Raw genomic sequence first — 8,215 nt, forward strand, 5'->3', positions numbered from 1 at the left:
CTATGAAACACCTGTGGCGAGATTTAGTTTTATTCACTCATCATGAGTGGAAATCCCCAGATGATTGTAACCACTATAAGAGTGTAGTGGATGACAACCGTATCTTTAAATTTCTTATTGGACTTAAAGTTGAGTTTAATGAGATTAGGTAAAGGATAATTGGCAAACAACCTCTACCACAATTGAGGAAGTTTTCTCTGAAGTTCATAGTGAGGAAAGTCGTCGACTTGTCATGCTTGGTAAGAAAACATCTGTCATTACCATTGGAAGTTTTGCCCTCTCTAATGGTCGAACCAATCTGAGGAAGATTGATGAGAAGCCTCATCCTTGGTGTGATCGCTGCATCAAATCAGGCCATACCCATGACACTTGTTGGAAGATCCGTGTTAAACCAGCAAATTCGAAAGGAGCATGAAGACTGGTTTATTCACCCACCATTGATGGCCTTTAACCGCTCATCCATTGTACATGAAGTTGAAGTTGTTCCCTTTAGCAATGAGTAAATGAATCCTACCCTTAAACTACTGAAATCTAACTCCGAATTGTCGGATACTCCTAATGCTTCTCTTTCTCAGACAAGCAATCAATCAAATTCCCTCTCATGTATTTCACATTTTGCTCCTTAGATGATTGATTCTGGAGCTTTTGATCACATGACAAGTTTTTACATTTGTTTCAAACTTATATTCCTTGTTCTGGTCATGGTAAAATCCGTATGGCAGATGGCTCTTTTTTTGATAAATTTATCTAAAACCTTATCGCTTCAATTTGCTCTCCATGTACCGAAACTTGCATGTAATCTCCTATCAGTCAATAAATTAACTAGAGATTCTAATTATCATGTCACCTTCTTTGAATCCCATTGTGTGTTTCAGGATCAGAGCTCAGGGAAGATGATTGGGAGTGCTAAAATGATAGATGATATCTATTATATAGAAGATGAAGATTCCAAGAATAAAAAAGCTCAAGGCCTAAGTATTATCATTTTTATCCCTGTTAAGGATCAAATAATGTTGTGGTACTATAGGCTAGGGCATCCTAGTTTTCCCTACCTTAAAAAATTGTTTCCTACGTAATTTCGTAGTAGGGATTGTTCTAAATTTCATTGTGAAAACTGCATGTTATCAAAAGGTCATAAAACTATTTATCGTTCAAAACCTTATCAAGTTTCAAGACCATTTTATTTAGTTTGTAGTGTTGTGTAGGATACCTCGAGGATCAATACTTTTTTCTGGGGAAAAATGGTATGTGACTTTTATTGACGACGATACTTGTTTATGTTGGATTTATTTAATGAGTGAAAAATCCGAAGTTGAGAATTTGCTCAAAAAATTTTATACCATTGTTGAGACTCAATTTCAAACTAATATTGAAATTCTTCATACTGACAATGGCACCGAGTATTTTAAAAAGGCCCTTGGAAGTTTTTTAAGCGAAAGAGGTATTCATCACCTATCTACTTGTGTTAACACAACTCAGCAAAATGGTATTGTTGGGAAAAAAAAAAAAAAACAAACAAACAAAGAATTACTTGAAATCTCTCTTGCCATTATGTTTTCGACGTATGTTCCTAAATATCTTTGGACTGAAGCTGCTTTAACATCATCATATTTAATTAATAGGATGCCAACTCGCGATCTCAAATATAGTACCCCTATTGAGTGCTTAAATTTTTTTCCTAAGATTCATATTCAATCTAATATGCCCCTAAAGGTCTTCAGTTGTACTACATATGTTCACTTCTCTAGAAAGGGTCGGTCAAAAATTGATCCGAGGGCAAAAAAATGTGTCTTCATAGGTTATGCTTCAAATAAAAGGGGTACAAATGTTTTAACCCAAAAACCAAAAAAACCTTTGTTACTATGGATGTTCTTCCTCGAACATCAACCTTGTTTTTAAAACAAGTTTTCTTTTGAGGGAGACACAAAGTGAAAAAGAAATTTTTTGGGAAATTATTCGCAATTCTTTGCCTAAAACCATGGATTTTGAAACTATTTAAACTCATTTTCCCCTCTGATGAAAGGGATATAAGCATTCCTAATGCTACTTTGCCAAGAATTGTTGAGTCTTCGATAGGGAGAGAATTACTAGGGACTATTCATAAGTGATGTAACTCTAAGCTTATGGTTTATTCTAGGAAAAAAGAATCACCAAAATAATAGAGTAGAGAACCTTCTATCCCCTTGGTGCAAAATCAATTAGATACCCCAGGCAATAAATATGTAAGCACTTCAGACACTATAAACTCTTCCCTACCTAATTGCACTTCTATTTTTGCCACTAATGTTTCCGTTCCTCATGAATCTTTTACACAAGATCCATGTGATCTTGACATTCCTATAGCCATTAGGAAAGGTACTCATTCTTGTACTAATCAGCAAATGTCCAAATACCTATCCTGTGCAAAACTTTCTCAAAGTCATAAAGCTTTTACATCCAAAATCTCTAACTTGCTTGTTCCAAGAAACATTCAAGAAGCACTTGATAATCCGGGTTGCAAAATCAGAAGCGATAGAAGAGATGAATGTTGTAAAGAAAAGTGGACATGGGAGATTGTGAATTAACCTAGAGACCAAAAAATAGTTGAGTGCAAATGGGTTTTTACTGTAAAATGCAAAGCTGATGGCAGTAGAGAGATATAAAGCGAGATTTGTGGCTAAGGGATTCACTCAAACATACGGTATTGATTACCAAAAGACATTTGCCCCAATAGCCAAAATTAACTCTATTCGTTAATTCCAACTAGCCCTTATACCAGTTAGACGTGAAGAACACCTTCCTTAATGGCAATTTGGAAGAAGTATTCATGTGCCTACCATCAAGATTTGAAAAGTTTTTTGGTCATGACAAAGTTGGCAAACTAAATATAATCTCTACATGGCCTCAAACAGTCTCCAAGAGCATGGTTTGAACGTTTTGAAAAGGTTGTGTAAAGCTTCGACTATCATCAAAGCCAAGCAGGCCATACCATGTTTTACAAACATTTAGCAAAGGGAAAAACTGCAGTCCTAACTTTGTATATGGATAACATAATTTTGACAGGTGATGACATTGAAGAACTGGCAAGGTTGAAGGAAAAGTTGGCAGAAGATTTTGAAATACTTTTTTGGCGAAATTAGCAAGATCAAAAGAAGGATCTTCGCAAACAAAGTACATTCTTGATTTACTTAGTGAAATAGGACATTTGAGGTGTAAAGCTACCGAGACATCTATTGAAACCAACCTGAAACTCAATCCTGCTAAATCTGAAGATGTGACTGAAAGTAAGAAATATCAGCGATTGGTGGGGAGATTAATCTACCCATCCCATACTCGCCTTAACATAGCTTTTACTATAAACATGGTGGGCCAGTTTATGCATTCATCAAGAAAAGAACACTTTGATGCAGCCTACAAAATATTGAGATATCTAAAGGGAACACCTGGAAGAGGTCTGATGCTTAGAAAACATGATAATCTACAGGTTGAAGTCTATACAGATGCTAACTGGGCAGGAAGCGCTATTGATAGACCATCAAATTCAGGATATTGCACTTTTGTTGGAGGAAATCTAGTCACATGGCGAAGTATAAATAAAATAAAATAAATATAAAAAAAAAAATCGTAGCAAGAAACAGTGCTGAGACTGAGTTCAAATCCCTTGCACATGGAATTTGTGAGGTGGTGTGGATCAAGAGGTTACTAAAAGACTTGAAGATCTCGGTTGCACTTCCCATAAAAGCTTATTTTGACAACAAGGCTACTATTTTGATTGCTCATAACCCGGTTCTACATGATAGAACGAAGCACATAGAAATTGACAAGCACTTGATCAAGGAGAAAATTGAGAGTGGCCTAATCTGTGTTCCTTATGTACCAACTACTCAACAAAGAGCTGACATACTTGCTAAAGGACTACATAAGAGACAATTTGAACTCCTAATAAGCAAGCTACCAATGGAAGACGTCTATAAGCCAGCTTGAGGGGGAGTATTGGAAAGGAGAATATTCAGTATTAATCATAACGAAATATGAAGGGAGTGTAATTAGGAGACTGAGTCAAAGCTAGAATCAAGAAAAATTAGTTTGGATGATTTTATTATGATTTGATTTTATACCGTTGTTAATTTCCTAGAATAGCACTCTTGTATTTCTATTTAAGTGTACATTGTAAACTTACAAAATCAAGTCAATACATAACTTTCTTTCTCATATTAGTTTATATTTTCGCTTCCACTAAATTTAAGGTCTCTTTAAACCATAAATGTGCGCCCCTATTTTATTTAGATAAATATTAAATTTTTGGTAGAGTTTGATCAAAATGGATGAATGTGGGATTCAAAAATTGTTGATCCCATGAAATGTATGGTTGATAATGAGTTTTTAAAAAAGGGGCAAACTCTCATGCCTTGTCCCCGCACCAAAATTGTCTGTCTTATGACACAAAAACATTATTCGTGAATACAACTATAAATAATAAAGAACAATTATTTACAACAAAAAATACAAGCATACCCACCACCATTTCTTCCTTTCCACCCTGAAATTTTAATAACCACGTTAAAAATATACATCGAGTTATCAACAACACCCAACTTCTCCCATTAGTATAAGCTACTTCTGAACGTCAAAAAACTGATACACAGAAGCGTTACAAATCATTTTATTGGATAGGTATGCTTGCACTAATTGCCTAAAACAAAAAGGAATGAAAAGGAATGGAGCATATTTGGTACACATTGGAAATCATAAGATTTGTAGCAAAAATGATCAAGTTTTGAGCTTTTGTACCTGTGCAGAGTGCCCTAAAATTCTCAGCTGTTCTGGGGACAACATCAGCAAACAGCTACATTTCCACAAAAAGGGGAGGGAGAAGTATCAAACAAATATATAAATGAATAATTCTTGCATTGATAGCATCTCAAAATACTGAGGGTTTTAAGATATGGGTATCACCTCAATGACAATTCTTTCCACAGGATCCCCATCAATGGATACGTCTAAGAAGACCAACGGGTTCTTCTTCTTATTCATATTTCCTACATTGATTGCTGCAAGTGTTAAATTGCCACAGTGGTGTCAAATGAATCGTGGAAATAGCATATCATGAAATCTTAATGTTCATGCACAATCTGGTCAACAAGATCATATGCATAGCATTTCAATTGTCATATTGTTTTAACCAGATATATCAGATGCATATAAAAGTATATATGTCAATTTTCTCGAAGCACAGCATATATTCATTCTCAGTTACTCTGTTTTTTGCGAGAGAGCTAAGCAAGCGCAATCAAGCGAGAGGGTACTCAACCTTATCTTATGTTGTGCAGAAGAGTGAGTAACAAAGAAAGAATTGGCATGAACAAGGCAAAATTCTAAGTAAGATTTTTACTTTCTTGAGGAGTTCAGGGATTCTCATTTCTAAGCAAGCAAAAAAATCGGTAGTAGTTGACGTAATGAAAAACCCCCTATTTGTTTGATGAGAAATGTGATATAGAAAAAAAGGATCCCCCGTTGGGAATGAGATTATGTTCCCTGTCCCCCCTTTCACAGAAAATGGAGAAATGAATAAGTGTATTTATTGAATCCGTATATATTAGCCTAGACTAGAATAGTGAATTTTTATTATGCACGCAATAAAAGTAAATGCCAAAATAAGTAAACAAAATCTGTGAAGTCATTTAAAAACTTTCAAGTTTTGCTTCTATTCACCGTAAATCAATATGAAAGTCTATATATCATCATCATGAGTCAACTAGGTAAAGCAACAGGACTAAAGACTGGCACGAGCTTTAGAAAAATAAAAAAGTTGATTTTCCAAAACTTTTATCAGCTTTCAAATAGTAACCCCAATGAGGTCCTAATTCCGACCAGCCATGATCTTCCAGCTTAAAACAGGATGGCCAGTTCAGTACCATTTCAAGGCTGTAACATAATCCCTATTACATAAGAAATGCAATTGAAGAATCGATACACAAGTTAATACTTTCGTGTCGGTACTTAAGAGATCCTGATTATTCTTGTTCTCATATTTCAGCCTTTCCAACCTAATTAACACGTGGGCGTGCATAGTTCTTTACATTTCTATGGGCCATGTGCAACAATCTCTAGCAATTACACAGAAATAGAATGCCAATGCTAATAAAATGTGGAATTACTATTGACAGTAGAAAATTCATATAGCACCAATTACCGAGGGACAGCGCATTCACAAATACCCTAATCTACTTTTCAATCTCCAGAGAAGGATAGTGCAATTAATCCAAGTTAGTTTAAGAGCCCTTTCCTGCAATGCCGACCTGAAGCATTATGCAAGGCAGTGTGTGTAGGCAACATATGCCACTCACTCGACTAAAAATCAGCCAGTTCTTAATTAAATTTATTCAGTCCTTAATGCTAATTAGTCAACACTCGACTTTTTCCCACTCCTGTAGAAGAAACGAGTAGCAACAAAGCTTGAAGGTATCTTTCTTGGATCAGATAAAACTGAGAAGAGGTCCCCTGTGGAAGAAACAGGAGGTAAAACTCTGTATGCTGCATTGTTAACCCAATTACAAGAACAAGACACGCCAATACGAGCCGCAATAAATGCAAATACAATAATGTCTTCACATTCGTAAAACAGCAGCAATAATAGTTTGACTAATTTACACAGAGAAAAACAAACAAATAGGCAGTAGAAGAAATTAAATACAATATTGAAGTGTCTAAAATCTACTTTAATTTTGACAACGGAGAATTAAAATGCCACCAAGATTCATTTTTCAATAGATATGTATAGTGTATACAGCAGATGATGCCCAGACCCGAATTCGCCATTCATCAAGTCAGATTAAGATAACTATTCAAGAAAAATGACAAGTAAATTGCCTTTACACCATCTATATACAAAATAGATGGAAAATTGTACAAAACCCTAAACCCTAATCCTCGAGGGAACCTCACAAGCATATACCTTTATGAGAAATATGGATAACTCACTCCTCAGTGAACTCGCTGTGAAGAATTGCGAGTAGGAGCAAATGACTACTGATATGACTTCAGAGATTTGAACCGTCGGCGGCTTTCGGATGTGTGTGAATTACTAGTGTTGAGACAGCAGAATTTCTGAGGAAGTAGTGGCCGACAGCCGGTTGACCCGGCCAATTTTCCAAAAGGCCTTTGACCAGTTAAAAAATAAAAAAAAACAAAATTATTTAAAATAGCGAAAATCAACAAAAATAAAGAGAAACTCAATTTTACCCCTTGCAAGGAAAAAGAAGCAGAATGCGAGTGGAAAAGTACTATAGCACAGTCGATTCAGTCACCAATAAAGAAGGAAAAACAGGAGACCCAGTTGGTCATTTCTCTCTGAAAAAGGTAAGATTTTTATACCAAAAAAATCATGTTTTTATTTTTATTTTTGGAAAAAAGTATGATTTTATATATATGTGTTGAGAAATTCTTGTGTAAATGTGGAATTTGGGTTCTTATTGTTTGGGAAGGAGTGGAGATCGTCGGAAATGGAGTTTCCCGGCTATTTCCATGGCAAGAAATGGAAGGGGCCGGCTGGGCACGCCGTCTGGGCCCGCCCAGACGGCCTAGTTGACTCAATCGTCTGGGCGAAGGTACCCAGTCAACTGGGCACCTGGGGTGGTCAGCTCGGTTGACCTAGTTGACTGAGCCGACCGTTATTTTGGGCCGTAGGCTTTTTTTTTCCTTCCGTAATTACTGAAGTTAATTAAATAATTATTAATGGTTTATATTATGTTCTCTAATATGTAATTATTTATTTGAATTGCTTAATTTGAATGTATATTATGTATTTAAAATTATTTATTGTAAATATAAGATGTAAATGTTATATTATTTATCGAAATATTTATTAGTTGCTAATTTAGATTAATTAATTATTTTATATTAAGTAATAGTAAAAAAATTAAAAGAAATAATATAATATTAAATAATCAATATATATAAAGAATTTAAATAAATATTTAAACATTTGTAAAATAATAAAAATAAGCAATTAAATTTGGAAATTAAATTAGCAAAAAAATTAATTTTTTGAAAAGCAATGAAAATAAATTTGTAAATATGAAATAAGCATTATGCGTAAAAAATTAAAATTAGTATTTAAACATTCATTAAAATTAAAAAACTAAATTAAGTGTTAGAAAAATAATTAAAATAAGCATTAAAAATAAGTGTTACTAAATTAATTTTAAAAAATGAAATATTAAATAAGATATATATA

The 8,215-nt window shown here is 34.4% G+C and overlaps 1 long non-coding RNA gene across 1 annotated transcript; it reads right to left on the reverse strand.

Annotated features, from left to right (window-relative positions):
• Window positions 1-4,741: 4,741 nt before the first annotated feature.
• Window positions 4,742-7,129, reverse strand: LOC111385977. Its single transcript, XR_002701140.1, has 3 exons — window positions 6,935-7,129; window positions 4,936-5,018; window positions 4,742-4,825 (listed from the first exon to the last, which is right to left on the reverse strand). It is a non-coding gene; the product is annotated as an uncharacterized LOC111385977 (long non-coding RNA).
• Between the last annotated feature and the right edge of the window lie 1,086 nt (window positions 7,130-8,215).

The sequence above is a fragment of the Olea europaea genome, unplaced genomic scaffold (genome assembly GCF_002742605.1).
Source record: "Olea europaea var. sylvestris unplaced genomic scaffold, O_europaea_v1 scaffold3360, whole genome shotgun sequence".
Taxonomy (NCBI): Eukaryota; Viridiplantae; Streptophyta; class Magnoliopsida; order Lamiales; family Oleaceae; genus Olea; species Olea europaea.